At 44.7% G+C, this 14727-nt stretch overlaps 1 protein-coding gene across 1 annotated transcript in view; it reads right to left on the reverse strand.

Moving 5' to 3' along the window:
* P2RY6 (pyrimidinergic receptor P2Y6) overlaps positions 1 to 13878 on the reverse strand; it is a 38941-nt gene extending 25063 nt beyond the window's left edge. The window contains exon 1 of the mRNA XM_077113645.1: positions 13794 to 13878. The gene's annotated coding sequence lies outside the window, so the exon portion shown is untranslated. The remainder of the gene's footprint in view (positions 1 to 13793) is intronic.
* Positions 13879 to 14727: the final 849 nt, after the last annotated feature.

Below are 14727 nucleotides of genomic sequence, written 5' to 3' on the forward strand. Positions count from 1 at the left end.
ATCGTACATGTAGAAAATCCCAAAAACTCTAAAGTGAAACTCCTAGAGTTAATAAATGATATAGCAAAGTGGCAAATTTACAATATCAATATGCAAAAATCAGTATACTACTATACAATAGTAATGAGCAATCTGAGGAAGAAGTCAATAAAAAATTTCCATTTACAATAGCAACCAACAGGATCAAATATTTAGAAATAAAATTAACCAAGGCCATAAAATACCTATACACAGAAACATAAGAAATTGCTAAAAGAAATCAAAGAAGACTTAAATACATGGGAGGACATACTGTGTTCATGGATTAGAAGACTAAATATAGCTAAGAGACATCGATTCTACCCAAATTGATTTACAGATTCAATGCAATACTAATTAAAATCCCCCAAATTAATTTTTTTACAGAAATAGAAAAACCAATAACAAAATTTATTTGGAAGGGCAGGGTGCCCCAAATAGTTAAAAATATCTTGAGAGAAGAAACCAAATAAAACAACATAAAAAAAAATATCTTGAGAAAGAGGAATGAAGTAGGATGTCTCACACTATCTGACTTTTAAGCATATTACAAAATACAGTGGTCAAAACAGCATGGTACTGGCATAAAGATAGGTGTACTGACCAATAGAATCAAACTGAATGTTCAGAAATAGACCCACAATTGGGTGGGTCACATCTCCATGGGAACAATCAAATGCTCCCACCCAGCAATATTGAATGAGGATTAAAGAACATGGCTTTTCTGGGGTCCACCACAGATTCAAACTGGCAAAGTTTGGTACTGGCATAGGATAGAAATATACACTAATGAAATAGAATTGAGAGTTCAGAAATAAACCCATATATTTATAGGGCAGTTGAATTTCAGCAAGGATGCCAACTCAACTCAATGGGGAAAGAAGAGTCTTCTCAACAAGTAGTTCTGGGAAACCTGGATCTTCACATGCAAAAGAATGAAATTGGACCACTGCCTCAGATCAGGTACCACCACCAACTCAGAATGCTTCAAGACCTAAATATAAGCACTAAAACCTTACAACTCCTAGAAGAAAACAAAGGGAAAATCTTCAGGACCTCGTATTTGGCAATAGATTCTTAGATATTACACCAAAAGCACAAGCAACAAAAGCAAAAATAGATTAATTTGGGCTTGAAAACTTTTGTGCATCAAAGGTCATTATCAGGGAAGTAAAAAGACAGTTTACAGAATGGGAGATAATAATTGCAAAACATATATCTGATAAGGATTTACTATCTAGAAGGTATAAAGAAGTCCTGCAACTCAACAACAAAAAGAAAGACAATTCAATTAAGAAAATAGGCAGAGGGCTTTAATAGACATTTCTCCAAAGAGTTATACAGATGGGCACTATGCACATGAAAAGATGGTCAACATCATTAGCCATTAGGGACATGCAAATCAAAACCCCAGTGATACACCACTTCACACACACACACTAGAATGGCTATTATTTAAAAAATGGAAAATAAATGTTGTGGAGAAAATACTTAAGTATGGAGAAATTATAACCCTAGTGCCTTGTTGGCGAGAATGTAAAATGGTACAGCCACTATGGAAAACAGTTTGATGGTTCATCAGAAAGTCAAACATAAAACCACCACATGACCCATCCATCCACTTGGTATATACCCAAACAAACTGAAAGCAGGAACTTGAACAGATATTTGTATACCAATATTCATAGTAGTATATTCTCAGTAGCCAAAAGTGGAAACAACTGATGTGCATCAGCAGATGAATGAATAAACAAAATGTAATACATACAAACGATGGAATATTATTCAGCTGTAGAAAAGAATTACGTTCCTTTCAACATAGATGAACCTTGAAGGCACTGTGTGAGTATAATAAACCAGACACAAAAAGACAAATATTGCATGAACTCACTTATGTGAATACTTAGAAGAGGTAAATTCATAGAGACATATAGTAGATTACAGGTTACCAAGGGCCAGGAGGTGAAGGAAATAGGGAGTTACTGCTGAATATGTGCAAAGTCTCTCTTTGGGGTGATGGAAAAGTTTGAGTAATGGATGTTGGTGATGATAGCGTAATATTGGGAATATAATTAATACCACCAAATTGTATGCTTGAAAGTAGGTACAATGGAGAATTTTGAGTTGTGCATATTACAAAAAAAAAAGTAATTTTCTGAAACAAAAGTTATATGCAAAATTATCTTAGGTTTTGTTTCCTGGCTACTGAAACAAATACACAATGGGTTGGCTTAACAACAGGAATTTATTGGCTCACAGTTTCAGAGGCTAGGTTGCTTCCTCCTGAAGTTGATGTCTTCTGACAATCTTTGGGGTTCCTTGGCTTTTCTGTCACATGGCAATGCACATGGTAGTATCTTCTTCTTTCTCTTCTCTTCTGAGTTCCATTGCCTTCCAGCTTCTGGCTGCTCCCTGTGGCTTTTTCTTTGTGTCCAATTTCCTTTGCTTATGTGGACTTTAGCCATATTGGATTAAGGCCTACTCTCATTTAGTTTGGGCATACGTTAACTAATAACATTTATGAATGGGTTCCCACCCACAGGATCAGAGATTGGGACTTGAAATTGCCTTTGTCAGGGACATGATTCATTCCCAACAACCTGGCAATCCCACTTATAGGTATGTACCCAAAATAATCGAAAGCAGTAACTTGAACAGATATTCGCACATCAGAGTTCATTGCAGCATTATTCACAATGGCCAAAAAGTAGAAACAACCCAAGTGTCCAACAGATGAATGCATAAACAAACTGTATATATATACAATAGAATATTATTTGGCCATAGATAGGAATGAGTTTTTTGTTTGTTTGTTTGTTTTGCATGGGCAGGCACCAGGAATCAAACCCAGGTCTCCAGCATGGCAGGTGAGAATTCTGCCACTGAGCAACCATTGCCTGCCCAGGAATGAGTTTCTGATACATGCTACAACATGGATGAATCTTGAAGACATCATGTTGAATTACATAAGCCAGACAGAAAAAGGACAAATATATGACTTCATATACGAAATTGCTAGAATATGCAAGCTCTTAGAGACAGAAAGTAGATTACAGGGGTTGAGGTGTGGATATTGGGGTTTAATGCTTAAAGGATACAGAATTTCTGTTTTGGGTGATGAAAAAGTATTAGTAAATAATGGTGGTGGTGATAGCAAATACTGTAAATGTAATTAATGCCACTGAATTGTACCCTTAGGCAAATATTTTGTTGTATATATATATGCTGTCACAATAAAAATAAAAAGATTTTTACACTGTGAAAAAAAAAAAACCACAATGAGATATCATCTCACACCTACTAGAAGGGCGTTATGAAAAAAAAAAGGAAAAAACTAAAGTGCTGGAGAGGACGTGGGGAAACACTTATCCACTAGTTGGTGGGAATGTAAAATGACGCAAGTGTTCTGGAAGGTAGTTTGGCACACCAACCTGCACACACTAATGAAATCTCACTCCCTCTACAAGTTTCCATGTAACTATACTGTTCGAATAAACTGGCCAACTGCATTGAATTAGATAGTGTGCTACCAAAAATTAAAATTTCGCACCAAATAAACCTCTCTTCCTTTGGTCTCACACAGAAGTTGAAGTTTTAAAATACAGTCAATATCATCCTTTACCTTTTAGTCTGATTTACCTTAGTCCTACCCTGATCAGCTTCAGCTTCATTCACATCTCTAATTGAAGTCTGATCACTTTTTCAGTGTTTTCAACAGTAGCTGTATGGGGTAATGCTGACTTTCAGAGCTGCAGAACTCTAGCTCTGAGTCTCAGGTGTCACACAGATACCTGAAATTCCAGGAAACATCCAGGTTATACACAAAGAGCTCAGCATCTCGGAATTTAGAAATAACAGAACTCTGGAATAGATGTGACTGCTGTAAGAGTTTACAATCTAGGAACCTTTACAATAGGCCTTCACCTGCTAACCTATGCTCTTGGATTATAATTCTCAAATTTTGCACATTATAGTTAGTCCATATCAGTGAGGGTTTTTAGTATTTGTCTTTGTTTCTGGCTTATTTAACTCAACGTGCTGTCCTCAAGGTTCATTCATCTCATTCCATGCCTCTCAACTTCATTCTTTCTTGCAGCCACTCAATATTTCATTGTATATATACACCTCAGTTCCTCCTCCCGTTCCTCAGTTACTGTACCTTTAGGCCACCTGCATCCATTGCAAATCGGGAACACTGCCACCATAAACACCAGTGTGCAAATGTCCACTCATGTCTCCACTCTCAGTTCCTCCAAGTATACACCTAACTACAGGGTTGCAGGAACAAATGCAGGCCCACCCCTAGCCTCCTGTGGAGCCACCACACTGCCCTCCAGAGGGGCTGCACCCCTCTACTTCCCTACCAACAGTAACTGTGTCCACATCTCAGTCCACAGTTTCTCTAGCATTTATATCTCTCCGTTCATGTTTAAACAATTTTATTCACACACCTTAGAATCCAACCTAAGTAAATAATCAGTGGTTCCTGGTATAATCACATAGCCATGCTTCACCACCACAATCTATGGAAGGACATTTCCATTTCTTTGGCAAAGAATCCCATACCCTTCCCTCATATCCCCCACTTATTGATATTTAACTTTGGCATATTGCCTTTGTCACGTTCAATGGAAGCATGTAACAGTGTTACTGTTAATCATAGACCTTAGTTTGCATTGATTGTATTCCCTCATACCATCCCATTTTCAACACCTTATAATGTTGACATTCATTTGTTCTCCCTCATGCAGAAATATTCTTATATTTGTACATTTAATCACTATCATTGTTCACTTTAGGCATTGCTAAATTATACTGTCCCAGTCTTTATCCTCTAGCTTTCCTTTTGGTGTCATACATGCCCCCAGCCTTCCTCCCTCAACCACACTCACGGTCAGCTCCGTTCAGTGTATTTACAATATTGTGCTGCCATCAGATAGTCTTGTGCTATCCATTTCTGGATCTTTGCAATCAGTCCTGTTGAACATTCTGTACTCCCTCAGCATCAACTGCCCCATCTCTACCCTCGTTCTATCTCCTGATCAACTGTGTTCTCAACTTTAACTCTCAAAGTTCACACTTTAATGCTAGTTCATATTACTGAGACCACACAGTATTTGTCCTTTTGTTTCTGCCTAATTTCACCCAGCAAAATGTCCTCAGGGTTCATCCACATTGTTACATGCTTCACGACTTTATTCCGTCCTACAGCTGCATGATATTCCATCACATGTATATACCTTGTTTAGCCACTTGTCCATGGATGGACATTTGGGCTGTTTCCATCTCTTGTCAATGATGAATAATACCGCTATCAACATAGGTGTACAAATGTCTGTGTCTTTGCTTTCAGTTCCTCTGAATATATATGTAGTAATGGGATTGCTGGATCATATATCAATTCTATACTTAGCTTCCTGAGGAACTGCCAAACTACCTTCCAGAACACTTGCGTCATTTTACATTCCCACCAACTAGTGGATAAGTGTTTCCCCACGTCCTCTCCAGCACTTTAGTTTTTTCCTTTTTTTTTTCATAATGCCCTTCTAGTAGGTGTGAGATGATATCTCATTGTGGTTTTTTTTTTTTTCACAGTGTAAAAATCTTTTTATTTTTATTGTGGCAGCATATATATATACAACAAAATATTTGCCTAAGGGTACAATTCAGTGGCATTAATTACATTTACAGTATTTTCTATCACCACCACCATTATTTACTAATACTTTTTCATCACCCAAAACAGAAATTCTGTATCCTTTAAGCATTAAACCCCAATATCCACACCTCAACCCCTGTAATCTACTTTCTGTCTCTAAGAACTTGCATATTCTAGCAATTTCGTATCCCAGAGTAATCTGGGCAGAAGATTAAAAAGTATTTGCAAAGTCCCCTTGAGTGACTAAGGAAAAAGGTGGGAATATTAAACTTCCCCACTGGGGGAAGACCTGATAGCCTCGCAGGCACGGAGACTGTCAATTTGATGGGTCAGGCCCTTGATCTTGGGGCTTGTCCTAATACAACTTTTCCCTGCAGAGAAGCTAAGCCTACTTATGAGTATGCTAAGAGTCACCCCCAGAGACCCTCTTTTGTTGCTCAGATGTGGCCGCTCCATCCAACCCAACTCTGAAGATGAATACACTGCCCTCCCCCCCTACATGGGACATGACTCCCAGGGGTGTCAATCTCCCTGGCAACGTGAGAAATGTCTCTCAGGGATGAGCCTGGCCCTGATATCATGGGATTGAGAAAGCATTTTTGACCAAAACGGGGAAGAGAGAAATGAGACAAAATAAAGTTTCAGCTGCTGACAGATTTCAAATAGAGTTGAGAGGTCATTCTGGAGGTTATTCTTATGCAGTATATAGATACCCCTTTTCAGTGTTTGGTGTATTGGAGTAGCTAGAGGGAAATACCTGAAGCTGTTGAACTGTAACCCAATAGCCCTGATTCTTGAAGATGATTGAATAACTACAGAGCTTTCAAGGTGTGGCCATGCGATTATGAAAATCTTGTGACTGACACTTCCTTTATCTAGGTTTATTTTGTACCAAATAAATACCTCTTCTTTTGATCTCAGATGTTGTTCAGATGTGGCCTTTCTCTCTAAGCCAACTCCGCAGATGAACCCACTGCCCTTCCCGACTATGGCATGACTTCCAGGGGTGTAAATCTCCCTGACAGATGATTAAGGAAAAAAAAAGACAAAAAATAAATAAACAATAGGGGGCGTGGGGGTATGGGATGTTTTGGGTCTTTTTTTTTTTTTACCTTTATTATTATTTTTTTTTGTATGCTGTATGGCGGGGGTCACATTTCATTCTTTTTTCCCTGTGAGTATCCCCTTATTGCTGCATCGTTTGTTGAATTTTTGTTTGTTTGGCTTTTCATTTGTTTGTTTTTCCTCTTTTGTTTGTTTGTTTGGGAAGTGCATGGGCCAGGAATTGAACCTGGGTCTTCCGCATGGCAGGCAAGAATTCTACCACTGACCTACCCTAGCAAACCCCCCCTTTATTTTGGCCTGGGCAGGCTCAGGGAATCGAACCCCGGTCTCCGGCTCAGCAGGTGAGAATTCTTGCCACTGAGCCACTGTCGCACCTTTTTCACCTTTTTTTTATTTTTATTTTTTAGAAGTCATGAAAATGTTCAAAAAATAGATTGTGTTGATGAATGCACAGCTATATGATGATGCTGTGAACCACTGGTTGTACATTTTGGATGACTATATGGTAAGTGAATATATAATATATCTCAATAAAAAGAAAAAACATAATAGGGTGGTATATGGGGAAAAAAAGAAATGCAGTATCTCAGGCCCCACCCCCAACCTACTGAATCAAGTGATTCACATTTAGATTGAATTTTGAGATGCACCAGTATAGAATATTCCATATAGAACCAACCTTTCCTCCTGCTGACCCTCCCAGGAAGGTCAAGCCCCATTCAGGTAACAACTATTCAGGCATACGCGTACACAGTGCTTACCACGGGACAGGCACTGCTCTAAACATTTATACTACCTCATTCAGTCCTCATTTAACCTTATCATGTAGGTACCATTATCATCTCCATATTACAGATGGGGAAATGACACACCGAGTCATTAGGTTCACATAGCTCACAGTAGCAGAGACAGGATTTTAACACAATGCTTTGAACTACCAAACTACCCCCTGTTAGCTCCATGCCTGGGTAGAAGTCTGTGTGGTAGGGAGGGAACAAAGAAAAGTGAAAATTCCAAGGAGCCAATGGGCTTCCTCATAAGAATATCAGAAATATCAGATTTTGCCTGTTGATTGTTTTGCAATTTACAACTGTGTCCAGAAAGGGCCAAAGGGAGTTCAGACAATAGCCACATTGCCATGTGATCCCATTATAAGCAAGGCAGAAAAAACGTGGCAGAAATCTAGACTAAGATGGTGACTGAGCTTCCTGGCCGCCAAGGTAAAAAGGGAATTATCAAATTTCATGATTTTCTCTTTCAGTGATAAATTAGAACTAAATATTTTATCTGGAGGAATGGGTTCAACCATAGGGATAATACTACTTGGTGTTCTGAGAAAACACTAAGAGATGGACAATCCAGTTCAGTAAGCATTATTGAGCACCAACTGTGTTTAGAACTTGGGCTGACTAGGACACAGGGGTGAAAAATGCATAGTCTTGGCCCTCTGTGGCCTCCCACTCAAGAGCAGAGACCATTGCAGGGCAGAGAATACAATGGGAAAGGGCTCCAACCTTCCAAGGCCCTGTCAATCCCCACACAACAGCACATCTTCAGGACTGTTTTAGGGAAACCTTCCGTTTGCAAAGGAGGCTGTATAGGAGTGGAAGCTCAGGGTTTTTTACCTTCAGCCTAAGAAATACTGTGAGAACTTTAAGGAAAACCTGTCACTGCAAATCTTCTGCAGGTTTTTGTGTTGTGGAAGTTGGAAGCCTGGATACATATTTTTGGCCAGACCACTCATGTTTTGAGAGAAACACCCCGGTAGCCTTTTGGCCTTGCCGCACTGAAGCCAGGACACTAGGAGTTAAGATGTTTTCTGGAGGCAATAAGTTTGCTTTCAAAATTTATATTTTGGATGGTGCATTACCTCACTTAACTTATATGCTCAGTTTAGCTGAACACCATCAGTACAGGGAATCTTGAATAGGGTGTGAGATCTTGTTGGCTTGTCCAGGTTAGTGTGATGTTCCTATATATCCCAGAGTAATGTGGGCAATGAATAATAAAGTATTTGCAAAGTCCCCTTAGGTAACTGGGGAGAAAGGAGGAAATAATCAACTTATTATATGGGGAATTCCTAGTATTCTCGTAAGCAGTTGGGACAAACCAATCAATAGGCTAAGCCTATTGTCTAGAGGTTATCCTGGAGGTTATTCTTATGCATTATATAGATATTCCTTTTTAGTTTATGGTGTATTAAAGTATTAGAGTGGCTGGAGGGAAGTACCTGAAACTGTTGAGCTGTGTTCCAGTAGCCTTGATTCTTGAAGACGATTGTACAACTACATAGCTTTTACAATGTGACTGTGAAAATCTTAATGTCTGATGCTCCTTTTATCCAGGGTATGGACACATGAGTAAAAACATATGGTTAAAAAATAAAAATAAAATAAATAATAGGGGGGATAAGAGGTAAAATAAATTGGGTAGATTGAAATAGTAGTGGTCAAAGAGAGGGAGGGGTATGGGGTATGGGATGTATGAGTTTTTTCTTTTTATTTCTTTTTCTAGAGTGATGCAAAGGTTCTAAAAATGATCATGGTGATGAATACACAACTATGTGATGATATTGTGAGCCACTGATTGTACACCATGTATGAACTGTATGTGTGTGAAGATTACCCAATAAAAATATATACATTTTAAATTTGCTTTCTTTGGGGCCCAAGGACTGGCTATTGAGAGAGAATGATGGCATTGACGGGTTTTCATTGAAGGACTGAGGCCCCTGGAAGGGTTGAGACCCTAAACACTGGGGCAGGGACGATGGGGTGATGGGTGGGCCTCCAGGTTCCTGCAACTGGTAGAGGAGTTAAGAAGAGAAATAGAAGGAATCCTCTGGGAGGAAACTTTGGACAGATTCCAGGAGCAGAGATGCCTAAGAACCTGGTTAAAACTGTCTTTTTGCGCCTTATGATTCACTCATGCTACTTCTGCCACCCAGGCCTCTGTTAGAGTTTGTTATACATCATGACTGAGGTCGGCAGCGCTTAGGGAAATGGAGCGCGAGCTGTGGCCTGGCGGGGAGCAGAGGGGAATGAGTGCTCTCTGAGGGTGGAGGAAGGATGCACATGACCAACGGGAAGGTTTATAACATGGAGAGGGCTCATTACCTGAGGAGTCTCAGAAATACCTGGGGAAGGCACCCTACAATGGCAGGGCTTGCTACAAATCTGAGAGACAGGGCTCAGCCCTGCCATCAGTTCTTGAAAGTAGGAGATCCCCCCTGGAGAATTTGGGACATTTGAGATCCAAAAGTGTGTGGGACCCTGGAGAGGGAGGAGGGCACTGAAGCTGGAGCTGAAGCATGCACAGACGCATAAAGGGCTCCGGGCATGATTCCTGCTAGAGGAAAAGCAGGATCAAAAGCACCGAGGGCAAATACAGCCACGAGTTGGAAGCGGACAGAGTGGTCTTTGGAAGGTGGGTTCAGTAGAGCTTGATAACTGAAAGGAGGAGGTGAAGAAGAAGGAGGACCCAAGAAAGAAGCCCAGGGTATGTCCAAAACCCTCCTGCCTGACCGTGGCCGGGAGGAAGTAAGCACACAGGTAGGAACTGGGTTCAGTCGCTGCTGCACTGGCAGGTGCCTGGTAAATGTACGTCCCTCTGCCACCAATCCTGACACACACACACATACCCCATCTGTGCCAATACCTGCTTGGACCTGGGCCACTCCCACCCTCATCCCTGCTTCACACTGCCTGGGAGCCCAGGGACTCCTCTGGCCTCCACTCTTCCCATCATCCTCTGGGGGGCTCTTGCTCACTGTCCTGGCCTCTGGAGCTGCTGCTCCGGGAAGCTACAGCTTCTTCCTTCAATCACTTGGGGCTGGGGGATAGTTATGGGGGAAACAATCTTGGAGAGCACTGTGAATCAGGAGGCCTGGGGCCCATCATCACGGTGCCTGATGCTCTGTTTTCATGTCTACTCATCTGAACGTTTGTTCATTCATTCACTCACTCGTTTAGCTCACATCGATCAACATCACGATAGGACCAGGCATTCCACTACAGTGCAGATTTCCTCAGCAGCTGGCCTCTGGAAAGAGACAGGGCAGGGAATTTAGTCCTGATTGCCAGTTTGCCAGATGAGGAAAGCGAGGTCTGGAGAGGGGAAGTGACTTATCTCAAGTCACACATCTGTGCTGGGCTGGTGGTCAGCTCTCCACGGCCAGCCCAGCTGAGTTCAGCAAGTCTGATGCATTAATGACCCTGCTGGTGCTAACTCCACAGGTGTCCCTTCTGCACGCTGGGCTGTTGGGGAGTTTCTTAGAACAAGGTTTGCCTCTGGGTTCTCTTCAAGCCCATTTTTTGTTCTCTTCCTTCCTCTTCTCCGTGTCCTCCTTGAGGTACGCGTGACCCCATAATACCCTCATCCTGAGGTATTCCATACCCCAGGATCTGAACCTTTCCCTTCCTAAGATCCAGCTCCCCTGAGAGCCAGTTTGTAATCTGCGTTCACTGTTACCCACCCTAGGTAGCACATGCCATTTCACCTGGGATTTCCCTCACTCCAGGGAGTGTCTCCAATGGCCGCCGGGGTGGGGTGGGGGTGGGGGACAGCAGTTTTCTTGGGACTTCTCAGATCATGCTGCAGAAGTGACCTTGATCCCTAATATATCTTCTCTGGTAGTTTCCATGCTTGAAAGTGTCAGGCAGTGGTCAGAATCCCCACACATTTGCTCGGGTCCGGGAATGTTACAACTGGAGTGTAGAAAGTTAGAGTTCGGATTATAGACTTTTATAGCCTTTGAATTGGGATTGTAGATTCTTGGGAAATCATAAACAACTATAGCTAGAATTGTGGCTTGAGAGAAATTGGGGCCAGAAGTGAAGCCCAAAATCATTCAGCCCCACCTCCCTGACCCATAAGAAAAGAGTTGGCCTTGTCACTCAGCAAGTCACAGCCAGGCCAGGTCTCTTGCTGACGGGTGGGGACTCCATTCTCTAGACCTCAAGAGTCAGCACTCAGAGTCTTGGGCCAAAGAACCCCCGTCCTGGGACAGCGGGGTCCGTGGCCTGCCCTTGCCCCTGTGCAAGCTTCCGCACCAGCCCGTCATGCACCCCGCCACTGCAGGGGATATATTTAGGAGCCCTCCCTAAATGTGTCTCCACAGCTCCCAACACTGCCTTTTATGTCCCCTCTTCCTCCGAGGCCTCCGGGCACCCTCTCTAAACAGACCCGATGAAGTCACCGGGAACAGGCGCTCTTGCTCTGCCAACGCAAATGTTTTTGCCCAGAAACGAAGCCCAGCCTCAGGGGTCTCCTGGTCCACTCCAGCCTGGAGCTCGGGCCCACCCATTGTGACTTTCTAACCTCACAGCCTCCCTTCCAGCCTTGGCCAGGGGGCCAAACATCCCTGGTCCTGCTCGTCTCGCCTTTCCTCATTCCAGACAGAGGTCACCCAGCCTCTGCCTCTCAACTGTCCCCAAACACTCCCGCCCGTGTTCACAGGCCAGCATTCTTCTACTCCTTTGTGTGTGGCAGGAGAGAGGGCTCCTTCCAAGGCCTGCGGCCGGCTCTGCCCTTCCCCGACCTCTTTCCCAGGCTCCATCCCAGGCCTTGCTAGAGACACATCATCCTCTCCTCTCCGGCAGCATCTTCTCAGGAGTCGGGCACTCACTGAAGCGCAGCACTGACGGAGACTGGGGCAGGGAATGGAGCCCCCAGGCACACTTAAATGGGGTATCCCCAGGTCCCACCTGGTCCAGCTCGGTGGAGATCACCTCCTGGGGCAGGGCCATCACTCTCACCATTGTTTTAGCATCAACTGTTAAGGGTTTGTTATGTGCGGAGACCTGTGCCAAGCTCTTTACCCCCAGGGACCCACTCACAATGATGCTGTGAGGCGAGTATCTTTAACATTGCATTTCACAGAGGAAGAAACTGAGGCTCAGAGAGGCTTTGCCCAAAGTCCGACAGGTAGGGAGAGAGCCAGAGGTGGGACTGGGCCGAGTGTGGATATACACAATCACACGTCAGTCCCCAGCAGCGGTCTGCCCGAGCACCCCCATCTTCAGAGTTCCCTGGGACCTGAAGCCTCCTGCAGAGAAGCCAGACCCTCTGTGAAGGTGGGGACTGCTCCCCCCTGTTCTGACCCCACCCCGTCCCTGCACAAGAAATGATCAAGACAGTCTCACCACCGTCTCCACTGTGACAACTTCCTTCACACACAAGGACACACGGCCACAGCAACTCCAGCGTCTCGCCACACAACTGTGCTACACACATGTGCCCACAGTACACTACACACAGCCCCAACACGCAGACACACTCCCAAGGAGGTGTCCGTCCTGGCGTCTTAGTTTGGGGGCCATGTAAGAAGGCTCCCGCCATGGACAAACCCAGCTTTTCTTCCTGGCCTTGAGTCAGCGCGATGGATGGTCATTTATAAAAACTATATTTTTACAAATACAGAAACACTATGGAGAGGAATGCAAAATCGACAGGAATTTTGAAAATAAAAAATGAGACTTGAAAGAAGCTTCTCCTGTGTGTGTGTGTGTGTGTGTGTGCGTGTGTGTGTGCGCGCGCGCGCGCGTGCGTGTGAAGGTGAGCATGGAGGAGGGGGCTGCATGTCTTCCACCCAGATGAGCGTTCCCTCTCTGCAGCCTGTAGGAGCGCTTGGGTGGAAAAGTCAGAGCCACCCTGAGGTCACCACATGCACAGCACACACGCACAGCAGCATCATACAAAAGCTCCCGCCGCACGACACACATGCACTACGGAATCCCTGGATCACTGGGACTGTCACCCACAACCACAGAAAGGTACCAGACTCGCCTGCACACCGATGCACACCACAACCCACCAGATCACAATGGACAGAGGCGCACACACTACACACTAACTGCATACGACCCAGCCCCCACACACTGCCCACAGGAATTCCTTACACACTGCCCACACCACACCACACACACACACACACACACACACACACACACACACACACCATTCAGAGGCACCTGCCCGTACCACAAGAGGGACCCACCTCAGGGAACCCCACGGAGCCTGGGAGCCTGGAATAGGCAGGCCCACCTCTTACCCCGCAGTCGCCACACTTCCTGGGGGCCGCACAGCTGCCTCCTTCCAGCCAGGGGTGGCGCTGGCTCCGGCGCTGGGACGCGAACCTGTGAACCGAGGGGCCGTGCGGGGCGGCAGCTGCAGCTGCGGCGCGGAGTGTCCCGGGCCGCCGGCGCGGCGGGAGCGCCGAAGTGTGGGAAGGGGTGTGGCCCGTCGGCCGCGCCCCCGCCTGCAGCCCCGCCCAGCCCTCACCCTGAGCCCGCGCCAGCGGGGCGAGGACTGGTCAAGGCTGCAGCCTTCCCGGGACGACGCCCTGGACTGGGACCCGGGAGCCCTGGACTCGTGCCTCAGGACGCTGGCCTTTCCTTGGCCTCAGTGCCCCTCTTTGTGTTCCTGGGAGTGGGGACTTATGTAGTGACTCCTCTGGTCTTAAGGATCTGACGGTCTACAGTTCTGGAGGGAACAGGAAGTGGGGAGGGGGGCAGAAAATATTAAGTATTATTTCTTCATCACCTTACTATGTGCAAGGCACTGTACAGTATGAGGGGTTTCAATACACCTTCTCATAATTTCAGAGGTATTATTACCCCCATTTTACAGATAGGAACCTGAAATACAGAGGGACCAAGTGACTTGTCACACAGCTCGTTAGTGGCAGACCTGAAATGTAGGCTCGGGCAGCCTGGCTTTAGAGCCCAAGTACCCCTGAAACGTGGGTTGGTGGCTCTTTCCATAACATACACTGCTCTGTGATCCTCATAACAATCCCAGGAAATTGGTGTTACTGGCCCCTTTCACAGATTAAAAAATTGAGGTGCAAGGAGATTAGCCAGACCCAGGTCACCCAGCTAGTGGGACATTACACTAAAGATGGGGGGGGGGTCATGCTGGGGTTGGTGAGTGTCACAACAGTATAATGGGACAGCATCCAGCACATAGGATGTGCTTAATTAAGG

Source organism: Tamandua tetradactyla, chromosome 8 (assembly GCF_023851605.1).
Source record: "Tamandua tetradactyla isolate mTamTet1 chromosome 8, mTamTet1.pri, whole genome shotgun sequence".
NCBI lineage: Eukaryota > Metazoa > Chordata > Mammalia > Pilosa > Myrmecophagidae > Tamandua > Tamandua tetradactyla.